This window comes from Sminthopsis crassicaudata, chromosome 1 (genome assembly GCF_048593235.1).
Source record: "Sminthopsis crassicaudata isolate SCR6 chromosome 1, ASM4859323v1, whole genome shotgun sequence".
Taxonomy (NCBI): Eukaryota; Metazoa; Chordata; class Mammalia; order Dasyuromorphia; family Dasyuridae; genus Sminthopsis; species Sminthopsis crassicaudata.
In genome coordinates this window covers 604,565,491-604,592,417 of record NC_133617.1, presented here as the reverse complement: position 1 = coordinate 604,592,417, position 26,927 = coordinate 604,565,491, and the positions used below count along the sequence as shown (strand labels likewise).

The window sequence follows — 26,927 nt, the reverse complement described above, 5'->3', positions numbered from 1 at the left end:
TTTACCATCACTGAATCATGGAAAGCTCCTGTGAAAAAGGAGATAACATGCCATTTGGTTTCACTTTTATAAAATAGGAAACTGAAATAGTAACATTTCTTGGTTGTTTAGTCATTTAAAATTCTAACATAGTGTATTTATGAGGAAATACTTTAGGAAATCTTAAAGTGATATATAACTGAGCTATAATCTTACACTAAACTAAAATCTCAAAAAACTGAGAACTTTAGAACATTGATAAGCATATTAGAAAATTAAATATGCATGTTAACACATAAGCATGTACAAAGCATCATCAGGAAATATATGACTGGGGATTCAGGGGATGGATTTTATATAGATGCCTACAGAACATAAGAACTCATCAAAATGACTTTATTCCCTGCACTGGTCATTGTTTCTTCTAATTCTGGGCACTTAACTGAAAACTTTCCCTTGATGAATTAATTCTTAACTACTATGTGAAGGTTTATCATATCACCTTTGTAGAGCTAGAAGAAATCATCTGATCAAAACCCTTCCTTTTGAAGATAAGGAGACTGCTACCAAGAGATCAGAGAGGGGTGGGATCAGGAGTAGGTTAAATAATTTCCCTGGGTTCCCAGGAGAAACACCAAGAGTCTCCATTTCCTATCTCTTATTTTAACCAAAGTACTAATCCATTTATTTTTCCTGTCATCATTCCTTCCTTCCATCAACCTCTTCCTTGATGATATTTGTACCATTTCTGAAATGAAGTCATCATTAGTAACATGTTCCAGGCTAATTATTCTACATTCCATTGCTCTTTGGGTTACAGATCATTTTTGTGAAAAACAAATTGCTTGACAATAATGCTAGTGCCACAAGATCTCACTCTGAAACAATCTATTTCAACCATTCATCATATTATGCAGTAGCAAAGAGCCGAATCCTATGATATTTTCGTTTACATGCTTTTGAGCAACCAATGAATAATGTTAGGTGGGTATGCCTGTAGATGTGATACATCTAATTCCTATCCAAACCTTCCTTTGTTGCCAAAATAATTTTTTAATGTATAAGATTCTGTCATACCTCTGTTTGTAAATCTTCAGTTGTCCTTCAGGATTTGTCAAATAAATTTCAAACTACTTTGGCTGGCATTTAGGGATCTCTTATTTCTGGTGCCATCTTTTTATGGTCTTCTTATTCTCATGCAAAATGCTCTTGAGTGAAACAGAATTATCCTCTGTCCTCTTAGAAGCCCCCCCTTTCTTTCTACTTCTTTAAATTTCTGTCTTTCCCTAAAGTTTAACTCAAGAGCTATTTCCTATGTGAGGCTTTTCCTATTCACTGCACTGTTATATGTGTGTCTCCTTTGAAAATATATCTCATACATACTTGACATATATGTGCTGTGTCTACTTATAGATGTACATACAGTTTTCTTTAGTAGAATGCATAGGCTGACAGGATGATTTCAGAAAGGCCTGGAGAGACTTACATGAACTAATGCTAAGTAAAGTGAGAAGAACCAATAGAACACTTTACACAGCAACAAGATTATGCAATGATCAACTCTGATGGATTTGGCTTCTAACATTTGTAACTCAGGTACACATCCCAATATATCATCCATGTAATGAAATAACATTACTTTTGGAAATGCTTTTCTTACTAGAGTAAGAGCAGCAGCAACATACATTTGGCGCATAGTAGGACTGTTTTTCATTCCCTGTGGCAAAACTGTCCATTCATATCTTTTATAAGGCTCAGCCAAGTTAATGCTGAGCACTGAAAAGACAAATCTTTTCATATCCTCCTTATCTAGAGGGAGAGAATAGAAACAATTCTTGATGTGTATAACCCAAAGAGGCCATTCTCTAGGTATTTGAGTAGGAGATGGAAGTCCAGGATGAAGAGTTCCCATAGTTTCCATCTGTTCATTTACCTTTCTTAAATAGTCAACATCTTCCATTTTCCATATTTCTTTCTTACAACAAATACTGGGGAATTCCAAGGACTTAGAGAAGGTTGTAAGTGTCTTTGGTCAAGTTGCTCCTGTACTATGTCTAGCAAGGCCTGAATTTTATCACTACCTAAGGGCCACTGTTCTATCCACACTGGTGTATCAGTTTTCCATTGGATAGGAACAGGTGAAAGTGTTGCTAGGCCTTCAACAGCAGCCCTGCCTAAAAAACCTAAGTACTCATTTGTAATCCTAATTATTATAAAATGTTTCTTCCCTACAGATTAATGGGGATTTTTTTCAACTCTAAAAGGAGTAAAGTATTGCCTTCAAAAGTCCATCTCAAAGAGGTAGCGCTAACTTCAGCTGCTATTGATCCTCCTCCCCAGATTTGTAGGTGTCTGGGCCAGTTGGCACCTCTAATGACTGTGTGACCTGTACCTGTGTCTACCAACTTTCTAATGGTAGATGGTGAGATAGTGAGAGAGTTAGCTGTAACTGCTGCAGTCCAGAATATTCCTAGATTCTGTTGTTTGGCGGCAGAATCTGGGTGACTATCACCAGGTTGCTTATTAGGAGGCTTTATCAGTAAACCTGATGCTACTACTTCCCATGGTTGATAAGTCACACATTGTCTACCTGTGTTAGTGACTGAGATATTATCTACACATTCCCCAGTTTCCCACATTAATGTATGAATGAACACTGTCTTGTATGTACTCTCAGGAGGTGAAATGGTCAAGCCTACTGTCCCTGGAGGCAAGGGACCCATAGGTTGGAGAGGAACAGATTCCACCTCTCCAGGGGGTATCTCAGTGACCCAACTGCATACAAGTCTATCCTCCCCAATTATAAACCCTTTCTCCCATGTTGCTTCCTGGCTGACTGATTATGTAATCCCTTTCTCCCATCAGATGGCTTCCTGGGTGATTGGTCATGTCTGGGTATTGGGCTTGGAGGCACTCTCTGGGTATGGCATCAACTGCCATCATGCCCCAAGTGTTTTTTGCCTGGGGCCCTGGAGCTGGGCCCCTCATCTCATTTCCCTGAATCAGTCTACATTCTGATGCCAATGGAAGCCTCTGTTGCATTTTGGATATGGGGTTTTTGGGTCTTGTTCTCCCAGCCTGTTTTCTTACTCTGTCTTTTTGCCTACATTGAGCTTTCAGAGGGCCTACTTTACCACATTGAAAGCATTGACAAGTCTCTCTGGAAACCCCTTGCCAAAAGGGACCCTGTCTTCTCATGTTTGGATCTTGGGAAGTTTGTATGATAGCCTGGTTGTAAAAGGTATTTATGCCCACTGTAACACAGCATCTTATGATCTCCTCTAAAGGAGTATCCTTGTGTAATTCTAGTATCTTTCTTCTATACACCTCATTAGCATTTTCTTTAGCAAATTGCCTTATCATAATTTCTGTTGCTACATTTTCACCAATAGTTCTTATGACAGCTGTCTGCAGGCATTGTGATCTTTATTATATTTGCTTGATCTAACTATGAACACTTGATATTTTTCCATTTGCTTAGATGTGACTTTATTTGTGTAGAAAGTGTTTTGTAGTTTTGCTTATATAGTTCCTGACTTTCCATGGGTAATTTTTCACCATTGACCCTTGCAAAGAAAGCCTTCTGTTCAAAATTATCCGCTCCTCCCCATCTTCTCCCCTAGATGGCAGGTAGTTCAATACATGTTAAATATATTAAAATATATGTAAAATCCAATATATGTATACAGATTTATACAGTTATCTTGCTGCACAAGAAAAATTGGATCAAGAAGGAAAAAAAAAAACTGGAAAGAAAACAAAATGAAAGCAAACATCAGAAAGATTGAGAATGCTATGTTGTTGTCCACACTCAGCTCCCATGATCCTCTCTTTGGGTGTAAATGGCTTCTTTTATCACTAAACAATTGAAATTGGTTTGAATAATCTCATTATTGAAGAGATCCATGTCCATCAGAATTGATCATCATATAGTCTTGTTGCCATATAAAATTATCTCCTGGTTCTGCTCATTTCACTTTGCATCATTTCTCTCCAGGACACTCTGAAATTATCCTGCAGATCATTTCTTACAGAACAGTAATATTCCATGGCATTCATATTCCACAGTTTATTCAGCCATTCTCCAGCTGATGGGCATCCATTCGATTTCCAGTTTCTTGCCACTACAAAAAGGGCTGCCACAGACATTTTTTGCCGACGTGGGTCCCTTTCCCTCCTTTAAGATCTCTTTAGGATATTAGCCCAGTAGAAACATTACTGGATCAAGGGGTATACACAGTTAGATAACTTTTTGAGCATAGTTCCAAATTGCTCTCTAGAATGCTTGGATCCACAGAACATCAAATTTGAAAAGTCTAATAGATACTTGTAGTTTTTACCTTGAAAATCAGTGTAGAGGTTATGCTTGGAAAGTAGAATTGAACATCATTAGCATAGAGATAATTGAATCCCAAGGAGCTGATGAGATCACTAATGGAAGTAGGGTAAAGGAAGAAGAGAAAAGGGCTTTAAAACTGAGCCTTGTGAGGCACCAGTGGTTAAGGAGTGTGATCTGAATGATAATCTAGCCAAGAAACTGAGAAGGAGAAGAGAGAGAGGCGGGAAGAGAACTGGAAGAGTAGTGTGTAGAAAAACTGTTGAGAAGTAGATATCTAGATAGAGAGCAATAAGCAATATTTTAAAGGTTGTAGAAGAATCAATAAGGCTTAGGGCTGAGAAAAGGCCATGCATGAGTTGTTTAGAGCAGTGGTGTCAAACTCAACAAAAAACAAGTTTCCATTGGGTATATAGTGGCTCAAAAACCATAAATTAACATTGTCCATGTTGTATTACATTTTTGGGGTTTATTTTGCTAAATGTTTCACGATTACATATTAATTTAGTTCAGGGCACTAGAGGGTTTGAGAATAGTAGTTTAGGGCTCTGAGCACTTAAGTAACTTCTGTTCACATTCCTAGATATATGTCAGAGGCAAGACTACAATAGTTCTTGGTATCAAAGCCAGCTTTCTATCATGTCATTCTTTGTCTGTATGCCTGAACATTAGGGTAATGGAATTATTTACAGTTGTTAGAGACCATAGAAATCTTCTGTTTCAGTCCCTTCTTTTAAAAGAGAAGGAAGCTAAGATTCAATGAATTTTTCAAGGTTACAGAATTACTAAATACCAGGTTTAGTATCCAAACTCAGATCTTCTCACTCCAGATAGAAATTCTCTTATCATTGCGTCAAAGGTACTTAGTTTGGAATAGAGTTTTGTACACAGCAGGCACTTATTAAGTGTTTTTTGAATAGTACTACTAGTTCACATCTATATTTCATTTTATAAATGCTTTACATAAATTATTTTATTTGTAATAAACAACTTTGCAAGGTAGGTGATACATATATAAAATGGAAATATTGCTACTATATTATTAAGGAATAGGCTGGGACACAGAATGTTTCATTCTATAGACCTCGTGATTGAGGTCACCTTTTTTGGGCCCTCTTCCCAATTTCCAATACAGAATTGTCTTTTTGTTAACATAAGTAAAAACCAGAAGGAATTACCTGGTGATTGTTTTCATAAAAGAGACTGACTCGGGTATTATTACATTTGAAGAGTAGAACAAAGATTTCTTGGGAAAATTTCTGTAGTTATTATCTAATCATCTCAAATGATGTTGGGAAATAGACATAAATAATTACTGCATTTATTTACTTTCATGTTATTATTTTTGTAAATGAAATAGCCAGTGGTTACTTTTTAATTTAATATTCTCTTAAGGTATATCCTCTCAATATGGATTAAACAAATTAAAATACTGTTTAAGTCATTCAAAATTATAATAGAAGTTTAAATTAAATAGAAATAGATAGTGTAGATGTTAAATTCATACAGAGTATGGAAAAATCTACATTTTAATCTTTTTTTTGGGAAATAAATTATCTTATTTACTACATGAATGATTTCCTCAATTTAACGCCAATCTTGGGAGCCAAGTTCAACCTGTCTGAATCACACAAGCATCACAAGAAAAGACTACATTATCTATATTATGGAGAAGTGCTTAAAAATAAAACTGTAAGATTACTTTCCCATCTCCTGAAAAGAAAAATAACATGCACATCACTCCAGCTTACAAAAATCTCATTTTATTTTTTTTCTGTTTCCAGGAGGAACTTTATGAATTACATCAAAATATGTAAATTAAAATTCTTTTTGAATGAAATGTGAAGAATTATCAACATTTAACTTTGCAAAATATGTTACCTAAAATTAAATGACATCTACAATTCTGCCTTCTTGAAATTAAATTGACCATTTCATTTTTAGCGATTAAAAAATACATTTAACAAATCTTATATGTGACATGGTATTACTTATACTTAAATGAAGCTATAATCATATCGGCATGAATATAGTTCTAGTAGCACAGATAACAGTATCTCATGCCTTCATCCTTGGTGACTGTTTTTCATGCCCTTTCATAAATTCTCCCAGGAAATTTACCCAACATAGAAAGGTAGTCTTCTACCAGATCTTTTGAAATCTCAAGGGTATAGTGGAGCACATGGCCTGTTATCTTCTTATAGTTATATAGTAGTTATCTACTCCTGTTATCTTTTAATTTTCAATATGATGAACCCATTTAATTTTTCTGGACATATATGCAATTTATTGTAGATATAGATGCCTGTATATTTTGATATATCAGTGTATATGTATGTGTGCTATATCTTTGTGAGCATGTGTGTATATATATATATATATATATATATATATATATATATATATATATATATATATATTACTTAGAGATCTTATTGGTTGATTGTAACAGAACAGGCTTTCCCCAAACACCTAGACAATTCTACTACTTTTAGGATTTCATTAGAATTAATTGTTATCAAAGTCCTTTATCTCTAGCATATGATGGCACTAACATTTGAGAATTCTGTTACCTCTAAATATTGTCATTATTTTGTAATACTCATTGGGTGGATAATTATGGAGATATGAAGTTGGTAGTTATGAATAATGATAAGGATGATAAGAAACCACATTTAAATGGCTTCAGCAGATAAGCAACTTCTCTAGGCATGACACTGGCTTAAGCTGAATGCCAGTCCCCTTTCCCTCAGGCCTAATGGAGTACGTTTCATACAAGTATCCTGCCTCAGTGTCTTCTGTTCATATGTGTTATACTGCTGTAGTACTGAGTATTAATATAATCTCCCTTTTGATTTTCTCTGGTATAGATTAGAGGTGAAGGGCAAAATCATGTTTAGTTGTAAGACTACGTATAGATGTCTACAACCTCACTGATAGGGGAAGGAGTTTAGAATGAGTGTGTTAGGGGTACTTTGCTATTAGTTCATTGAGTTTTATCCTTATTAGGGTTTTTAGTTTCTTAGACTATGTAACCAGTTTAAATTGATCCATCTCTTCACACAGTTTCTTGTAGAAAATTGAGTTGCCTTGAGGATTAGAGAAAGGGTTTCGTTCCTATCTTGTCATTTACATGAGCCATAATCTTCACATTTTTCATTTTCTCTGCAACTAATAAAAAAAAAGAATTTCTTATTTAGCACATGTGTGGTTTTGAACTTCGAGCCAGTTCATACTTATAACATCTACGTTGATTTCACATACCTTGAGTAACTTAGATTTCTTTTCTTGTTTGAGCTGTTCTTTCCAATCTTTTCATATGCATTCAAGTAAATAGAAATGACATACATTTCATAGTTATCTTAATTTAAATTTAAAAGATATAACAGGACCCTATTTTCTTTAAAGAGATCACAGTTCTAAATACTTGTCAGTCAGTCTGTAGCCAGAAGGAGGATTGGAACCTGTGGCTTTTATTCTCTTGACCTTAATCTGTTAGGATGTATAAAAAACATGTAGAAGATGAATGTCGATAATGGTATTATTGATTTCTGCTCCAAGTGGAATACCACTTCTCTGCAATATACTCTTTTCCTCTTCCCTTCTTCTCCAGTAGTCTCACAATCGGCACCCATTTCTTTGTAACTGGATTGTATTAACAATCTTTGATATGTCCCTTTTTATGCGTAGTAATTTCTGTCTGTTAAGGTTTTTTTTTTTGTCTTCAGGGAAGGAAGCAAAACCAACTTGACCTAAGGTGACCCTCCATAGGTGTTTATTCTGGCCTTCTTGTTATTTTTCCCTTCCTTCAAGATTTTTTTTTTTTTTTTTTTTTTTTTTTTTTGCTGAGGCAATTGGGGTTAAGTGACTTGCCCAGGGTCACACAGCCAGGAAGCATTAAGTGTCTGAGATAAGATTTGAACTCAGGTCCTCCTGACTTCAAGGCTGGTGCTCTAACCACTATACCACCTAGCTGCCCCTTTTTCTCTTTTTTCATCTGAGGATATCAATCCTCTCCAAGACTAATGAGAATTAGAATATACTTCAGGTAGAAAAGTCTTGCTACTTTTCTAAATCTTAAGAATTCTGATCATAGTTATACTCTGTTACTACATATACATTTTTTTCTATTGATTTACTCCTTTGGATATAATCCCTGTAATGAAATCTTTGGATGAAATCCATGAAAAATTTAATAATTTTTTTCTTGTATGATTTCAAAAAGCTAAGTTTTCTAGACTAGTTGAACCAATCTATAGTTGTATAATCAGTTAATTAACTTGCTGGATTCTTCACAATTCTGCAAAATATCTTTTTATTTTTTGTCCTTGCTGTTAGCTCGACAAGTTTGAGATGATACTTTATGGTTGTTTTAATTTATTTGTTAGTTATTAGTGATTTTGTACATTTTTTCCAGATGGTCATCTATATTTCTTTTTTTTAACTTAGTTTTTATATCTAGCTTAATTGTTTATGAAAAAACAAAAAACAAAAACAGATTTGTTCCATTTACATTCATAAGTTTTACTTGAATTTTACTTTATTATAACCAAGCAAATAGCTGTCCCTTCAGAATTGTTCCAGAAATAAATTTAATAAATTAAACTTATTCATTGTAACAATCACAACTGACTTCTTATGTAACTTCATATTCTTATAGTTTGATGAGTCTTAACAGAAAAGGGAGTTTTAATGATAGTCATATAGAATCAATATTTACTAGAGTCATCTTTCTTTTATTGTTGTCTTCATTATGCTATTTTGATAATTATGTATATTGTTTCAGTATCTCATTAGTTCATTCAGTTCTTTCACATTTATATTCAACTTTTAAATAGTTGTTGTTCCTGATGGTTTCCTATGGATTTTGAATATGTATTAAAGATTTCTTGTGCATAGATTTTTTTCCCAATCAGTATATTTTCTTTTTATAAAACACATTGATTTTATTCATGTAAAAGCTTTAAACTTATATGTAATTAAAGTTTATTCTTTTCTTTTATGAATATTATTCCACCAAATTCTAATTTTATCCCTTATTTTATAAGACCCAGCGTATTCTTAATTTATTTTGATGGTATAGCGTTTTTGGATATAGATATTTTATCCCCTTGGAATTTATTGCAGTAAATATGCTGACAGAAACCTATTTTTTGCCAGCATGCTTTTCATTTATCCCCTAGATTTTTTCAAACATTGAATCTTTTCATAGTAGTTTCTGTTTCTAGGTTCATCTAATGTTAGCTATGCTACTATATGCATTCTTAGATTATTCTTACATTCTTAGATTATTACTCCTCTGTAACATAACTGTAGATCTGTTATCATCAAATATTCTGTGAGATTTGTTAGTCTTTTGTTCCATCTTATGTATTTGATAAATAAATTAGTGTAATATTCGGTTTGTTCAATTGAATACTTTTGGTTGATTGAGAGTCAAGCGAATCAAAAAGTATCTATTTGTTTATTTATTTAATAGTAGCTTTTTATTTTTAAAATATATTCAAAGATAGTTTTCAACATTCACCCTTGTAATAAGTGCTTCAAAATTTTCTCCCTCCCTCCCTCTCCCCAGACAGCAAGTAAGCCAATTTATGTTAAACATGTACTATTCTTCTATACATATTTCCATATTTATCATGCTGCACAAGAAAAAATCAGATAAAAAAGAAGAAAAAAAGAAAAAAGAAAAAAAAAGTAAGCAAATAACAAAAAAGAGTGAGAATTCTAAGTTGTAATCCACATTCAGTCCCCATGGTCCTCTTTCTGGATGCAGATATTTTGGTTCTTCTAACTTCACTTAGCATCAGTTCATGCAAGTCTTTCGAGGTCTTTTTGAAATCATCCTGCTGATCTTTTCTTATAAAACAATAATATTCCATAACATTCATATACCATAACTTTGTCAGCCATTCCCCAACTCTGATGCGCATCTCCTCAGTTTCCAGTTCTTTGCCACTACAAGGAAGGCTGCTACAAACATTTTGCACATGTAGTTCCTTTTAATTTTTTCATGGTCTCTTTGGGATACAAGCCCAGTAGAAACACTGCTGGATCAAAGAGTATGCACAGTTTGATAGCCCTTTGATCATAATTCCAAATTTCTGAGATACATTTTTCATCTCTTAATTCAGTCATTTTATTTTATTGGTACAATCCACACTTGAACATTGAATTATACTCCAAATTGTATACTGTATTTATGTAAACACTGATTATAGTTGTATTACTATAAGTCCTTTTTGTGTCTTAATAGGTTAATTCCAAATATCTTTGATGAATATGATTGAATTCTCATGTGAAATAACTATATCTTCTCTTCATTTAAGTTTTCATTAGTAATATAAAGAAAAACTAGTCATTTTTACAGATTTATTTTGCATCTTACAAAAACACTATAAGTATTAATGACCCTAATTATTATTATTTTTTCATTGTTTCTCTAGGCTTTCCTTATTAAATCATCATGTAATTTGATAGCATATGTTATTTTGCTGTTTATTTTCACAATGTTTTATGACATTTATCTTTGGTAGTTCAAACACTAAATTAATTCTTCCCTTCATGTCATTGTAATTTACTTATTCTCTGGGGTATTTTTTAAAATTGAATTTGGCCCCTTAAACCAGATTGTATTTCTATGGGAAAAAGATTCCTTTGTTACTCTTTTAATGCATAAACATTATGTTACCACTTTTCTCTTAACAGCTATTAAAACCTATTTATGTTTCTTTATTGTCTTTTGTCTGTTATTTTTGCATTTAAAATATCCTTTTCGAATGATTGGAAGTTGTATATTCTCTTAAATTCCATTTTTTTTTTTGTAGCATTATAGTTAGCTTTCCAGCTTGACTTATGTTAAACTGTTATACGTGAATACATATAAGCCATTTAAACTGTATAAAATCCAGCTTTTGATCTATTACTTAAGTGATAGTCCAGAGCTATCAGGTTTAATTTAGTTTTTTTGCTACATAAATTGCTTCACTCCAAGGTGGACTCTATCACTTTGTCTTTTTGTTCCCATTTATAGTATTTTTTCTTTATTTTGAAATAGCTGGAGGAGGACAACTACATTTCTTGATGAATAACACCTTGGATTCCTTTGTATTCATATCCTGTTGATGTTATCAAGTTGTACTTCTCTCTTTGATTTTAATTCTTTGGAAAATATGTCTTTTATATTTTACCCAAAATATAGCTTATAGGTATTTTATGAGATGGTAAATGCTTATTTTTAGATTCTTTCCTCAAATACTATTTTTCTATGCAAGTTAATTTTTATTTTTTTCCCTTTGATTTTGATATAACAAATCTAGTGAATTTAGGAGTTCTGTATTCTCCATTATTTTCCAATTTAAACACTATGGATCTTTTTAATATGTTGTCAGCACTTTCTAATTTTAAATGTTTCATTGAAAAGTCAAATTTTATGACATTTTTTTAAAAAAAGCATTTCAACCAGGCAAAGTTCTTTAGCTATCCAGTTCTTTTTTCTATGATTTTAAAATCAATTTTCTTTCAATTTCAATTCTTTAATAATAATTTTGTTAAAATTCTCTTATTCAATTGTATATTAGGATTATTCTCATTGAATTGGATACTTTTCTTTGTAGTGTATATTCTGTTATTCCCCCCCTTTTAGACGTTTGTGAATTTTCCTTCATTTACTTATTGTTGTAGTAGTTTTTTTTTTTTTCATAATTCTGTCAGGTTCTGAAGTTAAGAGAAAAAGTTGGATTTACATATAACTTTTCTTTTAATCATCTTGGCTGGGGGAAGAACACAATTCATTAATCATCTGTTCTTTTCGACTTATGCAGCATTTGATTAAGTAACACAAAGATTACATTATTTTAAGGTATCATTTTTCTGTCTTATGCTAATAGGGTTTTGGATAGACTATAGGTTTGTATATGACCTTAATTTTTACCAAATAATTTGTTTCAGTAATGATTTGTAGCTTAATTAATTTTATTCTTTTACACTGTTTTTCTTCCTAATTCCTTTGCTTCTCAGATCATTCATTGCTTTGTGTCATAAAACTTCTTTTTATTCTACTTCTTCTATTTTAAGTATCAGTAGACTCCTAAACACAAAATGTAGAGTTGCTCTTATGGAATGATTTAGATAAATACGCATTTCTCACTAGATATGAAAATCAAGATGATGAGAGACTGATTTGAATTAAATGAATATATTTATTCCAAGTGCAAGTCTTCTGGATTATGCAAGATAACCTTCTTCATATTTTAAGATATTTACATGAAAGAAGAATCATATTTATTCCTCTGAGTTTCAGAGGTCAGAACTAAGAGAAGTGAACCTTACTTACATAATAACAATCTTAAACAAATTTTATAAAGGGAATGAGATATCTCAGTAGGTAGTCCACATTAAATAACTTTAAATAGAAAATGAATGATCACTTTTCACATCTATTGTAATGTGAATTCCTTAGCCATAAGTTGAACTATTTTTCTATTTGTAAGGTTCTATCATTTTTTTTTCCCTAGACAATTCTTGTTTCATAGAGAATCTGCCTCTCCAATTCTAGATTTGACCTCTGATTACTTTGTAATCATTTTTCTTCTTTACTTATGTAGACTATCATTTAAAGTACAGAAACAGAAATTGAGTTATTAGTTTTGGTTGGCTGCACAAAATATTCAGTGAGGTGAGGTAGAGATTGGATAGTCTTTACCAATAAATGACATACTTTTGATAGGATGATGAATTAATATGTGACCATTAGATGGCTTCATTTGCTGAGGATTTTGAATGGTCTGATAGTAATAGCATCCAAGACTTATATTTCTCTACTAATATAGTGTTTCATTGTTCAGAGAATTACAAATGCATATTATAAGGGACATTTGCTACTTTTAAGTGAAGTTTACTTTTATAAATTACTATCCCTCCCCCAAATATATCTTCCATTCTACTTCTTGTATTTTTTCAGCTAACAAAAAGTATTTCTCTTTTTCCTTCTAACCTCTACACTTTATTATTGGGGGTGGAGTAGGGAATGGAAATCCTTTTCAGAAATCTATATAGTCAAGCAAAAACAAGCTCTATGCAAAAACAAAACAAAGCCAAAGCATGTCTCACTGTGTATATTGAGTCTTTCTCTTCTGTGTCAGGAATTGCATAGCATACTGCATCATCAGTTGTCTGGAATGATAAATGATTATTGCATTGATTATAGTTCTTAGGGCTTTCAGGAGAGTCTGGGTTGTTGTTGTTGTTGTGTTTTTTTTTTTTTTTTTTTTTTTTACAATATTATTAGTATTATATGACTTGTTCTTCTGATTCTGTGTATTATACTCTGAATTAGTTTATACAAATCTTCTTAGATGTTACCAAAACTTCTTTTTACATGATTGCTACATAAAGCTACCTTTGCCTCAGCTATCTTCTTCCCTTACAATGCCTTTTCTTCTGTATCTTTCTTCAACTTATATGTCAACTTAAAAATAAATTTGAGAAATTACTACTCTCAGACATCCTTTAAAACTTAAATCAGCTCATAATCTCCAAAAACCTGCCTATTTACTTTGTCATTGAATACCTCCTCACCTCAGTTTTTAGAGATCTTTTGAGTATTGTTTCCTCTCTCCTTCAATAGTAAACTTTTTAAGAATGGGAACTGCCTTTTGTTAGGATTACTAGGTGAGAACTCAGGTTGTCTAGATAGTGACAAGGTGAGAATTCAGGTTGGACAATTACAAGGTGAGAACTCAGGTTGATTTGATAGAAGGAGCAAGCTCATTGGCTGAAGTGGTTCTTCCCAGAAGCCCTTGCATTATCCCACGCCCATTCTCTGGGAGGATAAAAGAGAGGACAGCCAGAGATAGAAGAAGACTCTGCATTACATCTTGCTTGACGCAGCTCTCTGCAGGAAGGGAAGTCGGCTCTCTGCAGGAAGGGAAGTCACTTCTCTGGACAAGAGTTAACAGCAACTACCTGGAGACAACGGTTCACTACAGGAAGAATAATCTGTCTGAAAGATTTGAGTTGACACAGCAGATCTCTTCCCAGAGAGCGATCCGGCAGCTTCTGGAGACGACAGCTCGCTACAGCCTTTCTTCTTATATTCATTTTATCAGAACTTACCAAAATCGTTAGATGTAGTAAATAAATACTTGCCAGCTTCTCTCTGCCCACCTTTTTGGCACTGAATTATATTACATTCATAGAATACAAGTTTATTAGTCATTATGATGTTCTCTACTTATGTATTCATATATTTTGCAAAAAAGTGATAAATTGTTGCTTCTCTATTCATGATTTTGTCATCAGTTTCCTTTTCTTGTTTTATTGATATAATTAGAACTTATAGCATTAGAATAAAACAGTATTAGTAATAATGTATATACTTACTTTCCCCCTGATCTTATTGGAAAGCTTTCTTGTTTATCTCTATTACATAAATGCTATTTGCTGTCATAGATATGTATTATTTATTATGCTAATGAAAGATTCCTTTTCCCTATGTTTTCAAGTTTCTTTTTAAATAGAAATGGATGCTATATAGTCAAAAGCTTTTTCCTCTATGAAAATGATCATATTTTGTGGGTTTCCTAATATTAAACCATAGTCAGTTAGGAGGCACAGTAGATAGAATGCTGGGTCTGGTGTCTGACAGAAGACTCATGTTTTGAGTTCAAATGTGCCCTCAGATTTTTACTAGCTATCTGATGTTGGATAAGTCACTTTATTCTATTTGCTTTAGTTTTCTTATTTGTAAAATGAGCTGGAGAAGGAATCTCTGTCAAGAAATCCAGAAATGGGGTTACTGAGAAGTCAGAAATTACTGAAAATGACAGAATAACAAAGATTAAGACAGTTCTGAGTTTCTAATATAAATCGATGTTTTAATAATACTTCTTTAACATTATCTTATCAATGTTCATTAATGATTTTAGTCCACAATATTCTTTCTCTATTTATATTTTATTGGCTTAGGTATCATGACCGCATTTGTATCATAGAAGAAATTTCATGGAATTCTCTCTTCCTTATTTTTTTTGCTAACATTTTGTTTAATATTGGAATAAGTTGTTTTTTTAATGATTGATAGAATTTTTTTTTTATTTCAGGCTTTTTTTTTCCCCTTTTGGGTTTTCACTTATCACTTCTTTTTCTTTTATATTTTTAAAAAAGTATATGTATTAGTAAAATAAATTATATTGATGAATGTCCATCTTTTCTTTACTTCCTTTAAATTGTTCTTTTGTTCTCTGCTGTGCACCTTTTTTTACTTTATTCTTTATCTTCCTTTAGTCCTTATCCCTATCCCAAACCAGGCTGTAGGATATATTTATGTATACATATGTAAATATATACATACACACACACACACACACACACACACACACACACACACACTTCATTCCCTTTCACATACAAATACACATCTTTTTTTCTTATTCTTGCTGACTCTTTAATTACATTCTGCTCCACAATTTGCCTTGCTTATATATACCCTCTCCCCCACCCATGCATCCCTCTCTTGTCTTTTTCCCTCACCCTTTGCTTTCCCGTCTGCCCATCCTTCCTCCCTTATCTCTTTATATATTTTGGATAGTCTTATACCCTTTCATGGTATATCTATAATGTTGCCCATTTAACCCATTCCTGATGTGAGTAGGTTTTCAGAACTTATGAGCCCTCCTCCCCCTTCTAATGCTTCTGTGTCTGTTCTTTCTCTGCATCTCATTTGTATAACATAATTACTATTTTTACCTTAACTTTGCCAGTGTTTCTTTTGAGATACCCTATTGTTGATCTTAAACAAATATTATGCATTTCTCATGTTAAAAAAAAAGAACATAAACAATTTGTCCATGTTGTGTTCCTTGAAACTGATCTTTGAAATTGGCTCTTATATGTTCAATTTTGTAAAGATTGGGTTTGGTTGATAGAAAGTCCTGGAAATCTGCAAGTTCTTTGAATGTCCATTTTTTCTCCTTCAGTATTATAATTTTTTTTTTATTTTATATATATATATATATATATATATATATATATATATATATATATATATATATATATTATAATATTATCCCTTGTATTCATTTTTCCAAATTACCCTCCCTCCCTCTATTCCCTCCCCCCGACGACAGGCAATACCATACATTTTACATGTGTTACAATATAGTCTATCAGTATTATAATTTTGATGGACATGATATTTTTGGCCACAGCACTAGTTCTTTAGATTGTGGTATATAAGATTCCAGACCTGTGGTCTTTTATTGTTGTTCCTGATAAGTCCTGTACAATTCTCCAGCATATTTGATTTTTTTAATCTTTTTCTTGAAATCTTTTCTCTTTGATCTGAGGTTTTGAATTTTGGCAATAACATTCCTATTTGTTTCCCACAAAGGATCTCATGAGATCATGAGGTGATTAGTGGATTTTTTCATTTTCTATTTTCCCCTCATGTTCTATCACTCCAGGGAAATATTCTTGTATTATTTCTTGCATTATTGCATCAAGGTTCTTTTTTTATTTTTTTATTTTTTTTGGTCACGACTTTTAGGCAATTCAATTACTCTCATGTTTTCTTTTCTTGATCTGTTCTCCAGATCTGTCATTTTTGAGATGTCTCACATTCTGTTCTATTTTTTCATTCTTTATAATCTGTTTTGTTATTTCTTGGTCTCTTATAGTTTCACTGACTTCCCCTTGCCCAATTCTAATTTTCAGAGTTATTGTCATCTTTGAGACTGTACTTTTCTTTCTGGTTGGTTAACTTTTTTTTCATAATCTTTTTATTGGATGGTTTTTATTTTTACTTTTTACTTTTTCCTCAATGTGTATGATTTGATTTTTGACTTCTTTTTGAGTGAGTTCTGCTGTAAATATTCTCTTGGCAGGGAGCCATTTCATATTACTGTTTTGGGTAGAAAAAGCTCTTTTTATTTCAGTGTCCTCCTCTGAAAATGAATCCTTGTCTTCTCTGTTCCCATAATAAGTTTCTATGGTGAGGTCCTTTCTTTACTGATTCATTGTTTATTTATTTGTTTGTTTTAGTATAAAAGTGGTATTAGTGTAAGCACCACTAATCATGGGTTGGGAGAATGGTGCCTCTAGCTTCACTTGAGCTCTCCTTCTGATCTGGAGCCCCAAACCAAGGGCTCCACCTTCCAATAAGTGTCTTCATCCAGCAGCATGCCTGCCTCATTGCCTTCCTAGTCACAGCTGTACTTATTCCTTCTCATCAGGACCTCAAATTGGCAGCAAAGCTGGACCTGGAATTCCTAATCAGTAGAGGTCCACATAATCCTCCTGACTCTACATACTGTCCAAGAGGTAAAAGTTTCTGTGGTCAATGCAGAGGCTCCTGCTAAAGCAGCTAACCCCAGGCCTCCCCACTTGGTGTTTCTGGGGAGCTAGCCCGAATGTGCCTGCACTTCATATGGATTAATGCCCAGGCAGGAGTCTTTCTTCAGATCTTCTTGGGTTGTACCTGGAAGATCCCTGTTCTGCCCCAAGTCTTCTTGTTTATTTGTTTGTTTATTTTTTTAACCAGTCTATGTTCACCCTGAGGTGCAAATTTGTTTCTTTGGGAAGGGTATTTTGGAGAGCTTGAAATTTATCAATCTTCTTCATCTTCCCAGAATCCTCCCTTTATCTATTACTTTTATAATTTTATTTATTTGCTTAAATTCTTAAAATTTTTATATGCTTATATTTCTCATTCTATTAATCTATGCATTTTATAATATAGCCAGTTCCTCTAAATTTCATGTTTGTCATGTAAATGGAAAAAATTGTAATAAAAGTACTTATTCATTAGTTTTGTTCTTTAAAATTTTTGATACTATTAATTTGGCATTCCTGAAACCTTTTTAAATCACATTACATAATGGTTGTCTATTTAAAATTACCCAGCTCTTTAATTTATAAGCTTAGTAGAATTTATTTAACTTCAATGTTATTATTCTTTTTATTTTCACAATTTCTCTTAATTTTTGTTTTTAGTTTTAGTTACATGCACAAATTTGTTGATTTGTTCTTTTTTTTTCTCTTGTAGATGAAAATGGTTAAAGATAAATATTTCTCTCAAAGATTGTTTTGAATGATTGTAGTGCTATATTGTGCCATTAAAATGTACATAACTTATTTGTTACTTCTATTATTTTTTTCTTTGATCCACTAATTCTTTATAGGGTTATTTAATGTATGATTAATTTTATCCTGGTTTTATTTGAAAGCATAATTGCTCTCATTGTCAAATTTCATATTAGTCCTTTATTTTAACTATTTTGAGTCTTCAGGTATCAAGAGTGTTTCTTATAAACAGTTTATTTTTGGATTTTACTTTCTAACCCTTTCTTTAATACTTTTTTTATGTTATTGATTGGTTAATTTCATTTCATCTCCATATCATTTACAAATGACTTGCCAATATAATTTGGAACTATAAAACTTAAACAATTTGATCAAAGTCATGTAGGAAGCAAGCAACAAAGCCAGAGTTCAATCTTAGATTCTATGACTCAAAATTCAGTACCAGGTTTTTTTTTAAATTTATGATCATTTTATTTTTAACATTTAAAGATGGTTTATTCTTCTTTCAATTGCATGTAAAAACAATTTTAACATTAAAGCTTTAAGTTCTATATTCTATTCTCCTTTCTTACTTCATATTTCCCTGAGACTGTAAGCAATTGATATAGGTTATACATGTATAATCATGTAAAATATTTCTATATTGGACATTTTGTTCAAGTGGTCAAAAAGAAAGGAAGGAGAAAAAGAAAGAAAGAGAACAATAGTTTGGTTCAAACTGTATTCCATAACATCAGTTTTTTCCTCTGGAAGTGGTTAGTATTTTTCATCCAGATGTCTAATGAGATTGTCTTAGATCACTGCATTGCTGAGAATAGCTAAGTCATTCACAACTCTTCGTTGTATAATATTGTTATTATTGTGTACAATATTCCCCTAGTTATGCTCATTTCATTTTATATTAATTCATCTTAGCCTTTCCAGATTTTTCTGAAATTATCCTTCTTGTCATTCCTTACAGCAAAATAATATTCCATCATAGTCACGACCACAGTCTTTTCAGCCATTGGCATCTCTTTAATTTTAAGTTCTTAGTTACCATCTATAAAAAAGCTACTCTCTTTTGTTAAATCTTTTTAAGATACAGACCTTGCAATGTTATTGCCTGATGAAAGAATATGAATTATAAAGTTAAAATTTGGAAAAGCAATGAGAGTGATTTAAAAAATGTGAAAACAAAATTAACAGCTTGGTAAAAGAGGCACTAAAATACTAAGGAACATACTAACTTTAAAAAAAAAATGGTATTTTTCCTAAAGAAAATTTCTGAAGAAAATAACTTAAAAAGTAGAATTGGCCAAATGGAAAAGAGATAAAAAAAAGTTCACTGAAGAAAATAATTTCACAAAAATTAGAATTGGACAATTGAAATATAATGATTCCGTGATTCATTAAGCAACAATAGAACAAAATCAAAATAATGAAGAAACTAAAATATCAGAAAAACATCTTACCTGGAAAATCAGATATGATAAAAAAAGAAAATGCTAATCAGGGGGTTGTTGGAAAACTAAGACACTAATATACTTTGACTTTTTATTGGCTTGCCTGCCTTCAGATTGATTTGAGGCATGATTTAAGTTGCTTGGAAAGGAATATTGGAAGATTTAAACTTCACTGATGTCTATAATCTCCCATTTTGACTCTGTCTCCCTCAGCACTCATCATTAAGCTAATCTGTGATCCTTGAAGGACATAAAATTTTAAATCCAGCAAAAGAAAAAATCAGACACCCAAGAAGACAGGCCAAGTTTTTATAAGAATACAGCAGAGTCTCCAGAAGTGAATACAATCTTGTTATAAAAGAAAAATTAATTCAAAAATTAAGGATAAAGTCATGAACTTTTAAAAAAAGGAAATATAAAGTTATTATAAATCTAGGAGTACCCAAAATACAATCTTAAAAGAGATAAATTATTTTGAAACATGTTAAATTTTTTTAAAACAAAACACAGCCTGACCACAAGATTGATTAGAATTCATAGAAGAAATAAAACTAAAAATTTATTGTATATCAAAGTTGAATCCAAAAAATGAAATAGAAAAAATATAAGATTTCTCATTAAAGAAGAAAAACAACTTACCTGTCAAAGGCAAATCAAAGACAAACTAAGAATCACCTGATTTTTAAATTAAAAAATAAAGCAGGAAAAAACAGTACAGGTCAATTCCAGGTAATGTAATAAAAATCTAGGAAAGCTGCCAGAGTGAATGATAGAAAAATCTAAGAAGAAACCAGAGTGGGACTTCTGCCCAGGGCAGTTTCACAAATATGGCCCACATTCAAGTCCAGTGCAGAAACTTTAGAACATGGATGGGCCATTGGTTGATATGGCCAAGTCATCAGGTGGGTTCTCCCAGACAGGACTCAAGCCTAAGGCTCCAAACAGCATTACATGATGAATGAGAACAGATTAAGAATTTGAATAAGAGTAAAGAACAAAGATAGATCAGCACGCCGAGTTGCTTGGAGCAGATACAGAAGTCAGTCCTTGGTATGAGAACAGTGGTAGATCAATGGCTTCCTCATCTAGAGAGGATTGTTGATTGAGCCCTATGATCCAGGGCAGCAATGCAGCATCTCTCAGTCTGCATAGAGCTGGATCAGTAGTAGTCTAGGTTCACTTAGAACCAATCATGACCCCATGACAGAACAGCATCTCTAGAGTGGATCAGAAATGAAGTCCTGGACTCAGATCGGGGATAAGCCAACAGTACAGGTATTCTGAACTTGAGAAGCTTGTCAGCTAGTTAGGGGTTAGGATTGAAGAATGTTTATTGGCACGTCACCATTTGGCAAAATCTGAAGCTATGCTGTCTAAGCACAAATTGGCATCTGGGTCCTGCAAAGCCAGGAGGTCATTGATCAGAGCATATCCTGGATATGACCACCCTGGTCATACTGAAATTGATCTCTGCTACTCTATTCCCTGTGTGACTTTTGACAAATTGAATTTTTTAAAAATTAATTTTATAATTATAACATTTTTTGACAGTACATATGCATAGGTAATTTTTTACATTATCCCTTATACTCCCTTCTGTTCCGAGTTTTTCCCCTCCTTCCCTCCATCCCCTCCCCTAGATGGCAGGCATTCCCATACATATTAAATATGTTACAGTATATCCTAGGTACAATATATATGTGCAGAACCGAATTTTGTTGTTGTTGTTGCAAAGGAAGAATTGGATTCGGAAAGTAAAAATAATCTGGGGAGAAAAACAAAAAATGCTCCCAGTTCACACTCATTTCCCAGTGTTCCTTCTCTGGGTGTAGCTGATTCTGTCCATCATCTCAATAAATCAAAAGAAAGGGGGAGGTATTAGGTTCTTATTAAGTGCTAAGTTGGTACTTAACAATTCTCTAGTTCTGGCCTTTAAGGGGAGTTTTACCCCTTTGAACTTCTGGGGAGGAGCTTACATGCTCAAGAGGAGCAAGTTCATTGGTTGAAGTATTTTTTCCCAGAAGCTCCTGAGTTATTCCACGCCCATTCTCTGGGAGGATAAAAGAAGCAACATTGAGCAAGAGAGAGAAGACTGGACTCTAGGTCAGAGTTGGAGGCTCTCTACAGGAAGAAGAATCTGGCTGAGAGATTGACTTGAGACAGCAGATCTCCTCCCAGAGAGCGATTGGCAGTTTCTGAAGACAACAGAACATTACAATCATTGATCAATTGGAATTGGATTAGCTCTTCTCTATGTTGAAGATATTCACTTCCATCAGAATACATCCTCGTACAGTATCATTGTTGAAGTGTATAATGATCTTCTGGTTCTGCTCGTTTCACTAAGCATCAGTTGATGTAAGTCTCTCCAAGCCTCTCTGTATTCCTCCTGTTGGTCATTTCTTACAGAACAATAATATTCCATAACTTTCATATACCACAATTTATCCAATCATTCTCCAATTAATGGACATCCATTCATCTTCCAGTTTCTAACCACTGCAAAAAGGGCTGCCACAAACATTTTGGCACATACAGGTCCCTTTCCCTTCTTTAGCATTTCTTTGGGATATAAGGCCAGTAGTAGCACTGCTGGGCCAAAGGGTATGCACAGTTTGATAACTTTTGGAGTGTAATTCCAGATTGCTCTCCAGAATGGTTGGATTCTTTCACAACCCCACCAAGAATGCATCAATTTGACAAATTGATTATCCTGAGCTTCAGTTACTTCATTTTTAAAGTAGACAATCTCTGAGTTCTCTTCTGATTTTTGTAACTATGATCTGATCTGATCTGATCTGATAATGATATGAGCTGATAACCTTATAATTCTTCAAAGTGTGAAATTACTTAAGAGTATTCAATTTAGTTCAGGAAACATTATTTAATGACCTGTAATGGACAAAATTTTTCTCCCTGGAAAAGTCACATAGTCTCTATTCTCAGGACATTTATTTACAATGCCACATTTTAGAATAAGTAGGTACATAGGTTTCTGTTAAATGAAAACAATCAGCCAGTGAAGTTACTCTACTTTTGTCATGTGAGGAAATTGAAAAAATACTGGACCTTGAGTCAAGACACCTGAGTTTGAATAGTGTTTCAGCTACAAATTTATCTCATTACCTTGGAGAAGTCAGTCTATTTGAGTTTCAGCCTTTCCATGGATAAAATGGACCTAATGATTCTTGTACTACCTACCTTGAAGGACTCTTAAGGAAAATACTTTGTAAACCATAATGTGTAATAAAAATGTGAGCCACTATTATATTAAAAATGTATTTCACTTATCCCTTTCAGACATTAAGGGCATTTCTATAATAGTAAAAGTTTAAAAAGCTCCTCTTGAAATTAATTAGGCTCCTAAACAACTGTCTTCTTGAGGAGAGAGATTCCCCCCCCCTTCCAACCCCTTTTTAACCTATATCCTTTCTTCTTTTCTCTTTGTAAAGATGTTCTGGGCATAATTCAATATCAACTTTCTTTAATAATCCTTAAATGGTAGACATGTCTTAAAAGCATATTTCTCATAAAATAATATGGCTTATGGTTTAATTCTCTTGTGCAGTACAGATGTCTTATGGAAAGACATGAATATGCCTTTTAAAAAATTTGTCAGATTTTTAAAGGTGAATAAAACTTTCTCTCTACATTTGTTTCTCTTGATTTCTTTACCCTATGCTCATGTATCTCTGAAAACTGTACTTTGTAATATAAACATATGAAAGAATTTTTACTCCAATATTACTCTCTTCAAGTGAAGTATTAAATATTTTATTATTTTTAATGAGTCATTTATCTAAAACATTTACAACAATTCTGATGTGGTTCCTACTTGAGCAAGTTTTATATTTCTTCTCTCATTCTCTCTCTCTCTCTCTCTCTCTCTCTCTCTCTCTCTCTCTCTCTCTCTCTCTCTTTTACACACACACACACACACACACACACACACACACACACACACACACACACACACACACACACACCCCCCACAGATTATTTCTCTTATTGGGGGTTAAGATTACGCATGGTAATGTCTGGCATATACTAGGTGTTTAGTAAATGTTCATTGATGGGACTGAAAAGAATACTGGACTTGGACTCAAGATACTTCATTATTCCAGTGAAGTATTAAGTACTTTTTAATTTTATATTGATCACTTATCTAAACGAACCACCACTATTTTATAATGTTTGTCTCTTAACCAAATTTTGATTATGTCACCTCCACACATATAAATTGTCCTTCCTTCCCTTCAATAAGGGAACATTAAGGTGGTAGTGTCAGGCACAGTAATCACTTAAAAATGCTAGTTGAATGACTGAAAAACAAAAACAAAAACAAAACAATGGCCTTGGAGTGTTTCAGGAAAATCCCTGTCACTAGCTGCATGGATGTAGAAGAGTACCTTCCCTCTCAAACTCATGAATGTTTTGTCTATGTGTCAGTTGTCTTGTGGTAGGAAAAATGCTTCAATAAATGTAAATTACTATAGAAATATGAGATGTAAAATTTTTATTATTGGACACAAAAGACATTAGGGTGACTAATATATATGGTGGGCATAATTGTAACTTTCATATTCAATTATAAATAAATTCTGAGTAGAAGCATTATTGATTTTTAAATATATTTGTTACTCAGATATATCAGACTCATGTATATGTATACATATGTATTTTGTGTGTACATACATATATATATATATACATACATACATAAACAGAATACTGTAATTGTGAGAGTGCTTAACTTATATATTTATTTTTGGGGTAGAATCTTTTAATTGGCGAAAACACTATCAAATTGCATCTTATACTTATAAAGTATGGAATCTTTCATAAAGACTCTTGTAGTTAGTTATGATTCTAGTTGAATCTCATGCTGCTGAAATGCTATTTGGTATTTTATCCAGTAAGGAAGTACCATTTTCTTTAGTCTTCTCCATTTTTCCATGGGACCTTTCTCTTTAGTTAGTGGAATGATGGAAACACATACCCTGCTTAGGCAAGCTTGTTTCTTCAATGGAATCACCTTCATTTAGTGTCTTCTTTTCTTTGGTGCAGGGCCTTTTGAGAATTTGAAAGTCCTAATGACTTTAGTTAAGAAGTTCTTTGAAAACAACAATTGCAAGAGCCACATGTGTATCTGACATTCCCACATAGTACCAAGATATAGGATGCCATGCAAAATTGAACTTTGCTTCCTTACTCTTTGCTTTCTAGTGTTTTACTCTTAAGAGTTCTCATTAAAAACTCATCTCAGTAGTTAGTCCCACCAGGTCAGTGGCTGATAAACATTGGGTCTCCATCGCTTCATGGTATGCCAATGCCAAAGTGCATTGTGACCTGTCTTGAAACTTGAACCCCTTGTCAATATCTGTATTTAAATTGGAGGAGGATAACTTCTTGTTGAAATTGTTTTAGAGGCGATTCATCATGAGTAGTAATTAAGATTATGAAGTCTCTTCCAGTTCTGGGCTTCTTTTTAAAAACTCATCTGAGTCATAATCTGTGGTTATTGTTGTTCTGTTGTTTCTGTTGTTTTTTTTACTCTTTGTGACCCTATTTTGAGTTTTCTCTGACAAAGACAGTGGAGTGATTTTCTGATTTCCTTTTTATAAAAGAGGAAACTAAGGCGAGCTGTGTTAAGTGACTTGCCCTGGGTCACATGGCAGATGTCTGAGGTCAGATTTGAGCTGCTCTAACCATTGTGCCACCTACTTTCCTCAGTGTTTGGCAGCCATTAACTTAAATCAATGGTCTTAATGGTCTTAATTTAGAAGATATTACCAATTATAAGTATGTTGAGTAACACAAGCAAGTTGATAAAATTGAGATAAGTCAATGTGCCTGTGAGGTGCAAGGACACCTTCCTGAATAGAGAGCCTGAGCCTTGCTATCGTTGACTCCTTGGATCCTTTGCTTTCAACCTCCTTGATCTATGCTAACCATTGGTAATTGAATGTAAGGTATGATAAAAATCATGTACATCTCAAAAGAAATGTTTCAATATTCCTTTGAGTTTGTTCCTAAGGAACATACATATACTATAGAGAAGTATACTTCTATATAGTACATAATAGAGTGCACTACAGAAGTGTAACAAAGAGAAATGAAATGGTAGCTTGTTTTTATGAAGCAATGCATCTAAATGGCAAGGACTGCAACATTAAGAGAGGGAGGGAGAGAGGAAGGAGAGAGGGAGAAGAAAGAAAGAGAGGAGGAGAAGAAAAAGAGGAAGAGGAGGAGGAGAAGAAAAAGAAGAGGAAGAGGAGGAGGAGGAGAGAGAAGAGAATATGAATGAGAAAAAAAAATCTAGGTTTTGAAGAAAACTAAATCTGTAAGAGGAACTGAATTCCAGTCATAGGACCTCTCATACAAAGGCTTAGAGGTAATGATGGAATATCATTGGTAGGAAATGCTTAGCAAGCCAATTTGACTTCAATGGAGAATATGTATAAGAGAGTCTGGTGAAATGAGGCTGGAAAAGTAGACAGGAACCAGATTACAGAATGGTTTAAATACTAAGTTTAGGATTTTTTATTTTTTCTTAGAGACAATAGGGAACCACTGGAAATTTTTGTGTAGGGTGTTAATATGGTCAGATTATGTGTTTTAGGAATATCAAGTTGCCAGTTGTATGGTAGATAAATTGCAGAGGAGAGAGACTCAAGGCAAGGAGACTAATTAGACAATTTCAGTGGTCCAGAAGATGCTTATCTACATACTAGCCTTTTTCAAATTTTTTTTACAACTGTATAGTAACAATCCAGTAGTTCTTTGGCACATTTAAGTTTGCAAAGAGCTTTCCTCATGGCATTTGGTTAAGGTAAAGTCTGAGTGTTATTGTTTCAATTTTAGAGAGGAAGAAACAACTTCTGTAAGACAGTTACTTTTATAGTATCATATTGCTAATAGTGGTAGACTTGTGTACTGATTACAGGTACATTGTCATTTTACTATAAAATTATCTCTTTCCTAATAAGGAATAGAAAGGAAGGGAATGAAAAGTATTACAATACTTTACTCAAAGAAATGTAGATTCATCAGTTTGGGCATCCCATCTAATGATGAAGTCAATC

At 33.1% G+C, this 26,927-nt stretch overlaps 1 protein-coding gene across 4 annotated transcripts in view; it reads left to right on the top strand.

Annotated features, from left to right (window-relative positions):
• The window catches only part of WWOX (WW domain containing oxidoreductase), a 1,143,641-nt gene that overhangs the window by 294,421 nt on the left and 822,293 nt on the right, over positions 1-26,927 (top strand). The gene's annotated exons all lie outside the window — the stretch shown is intronic.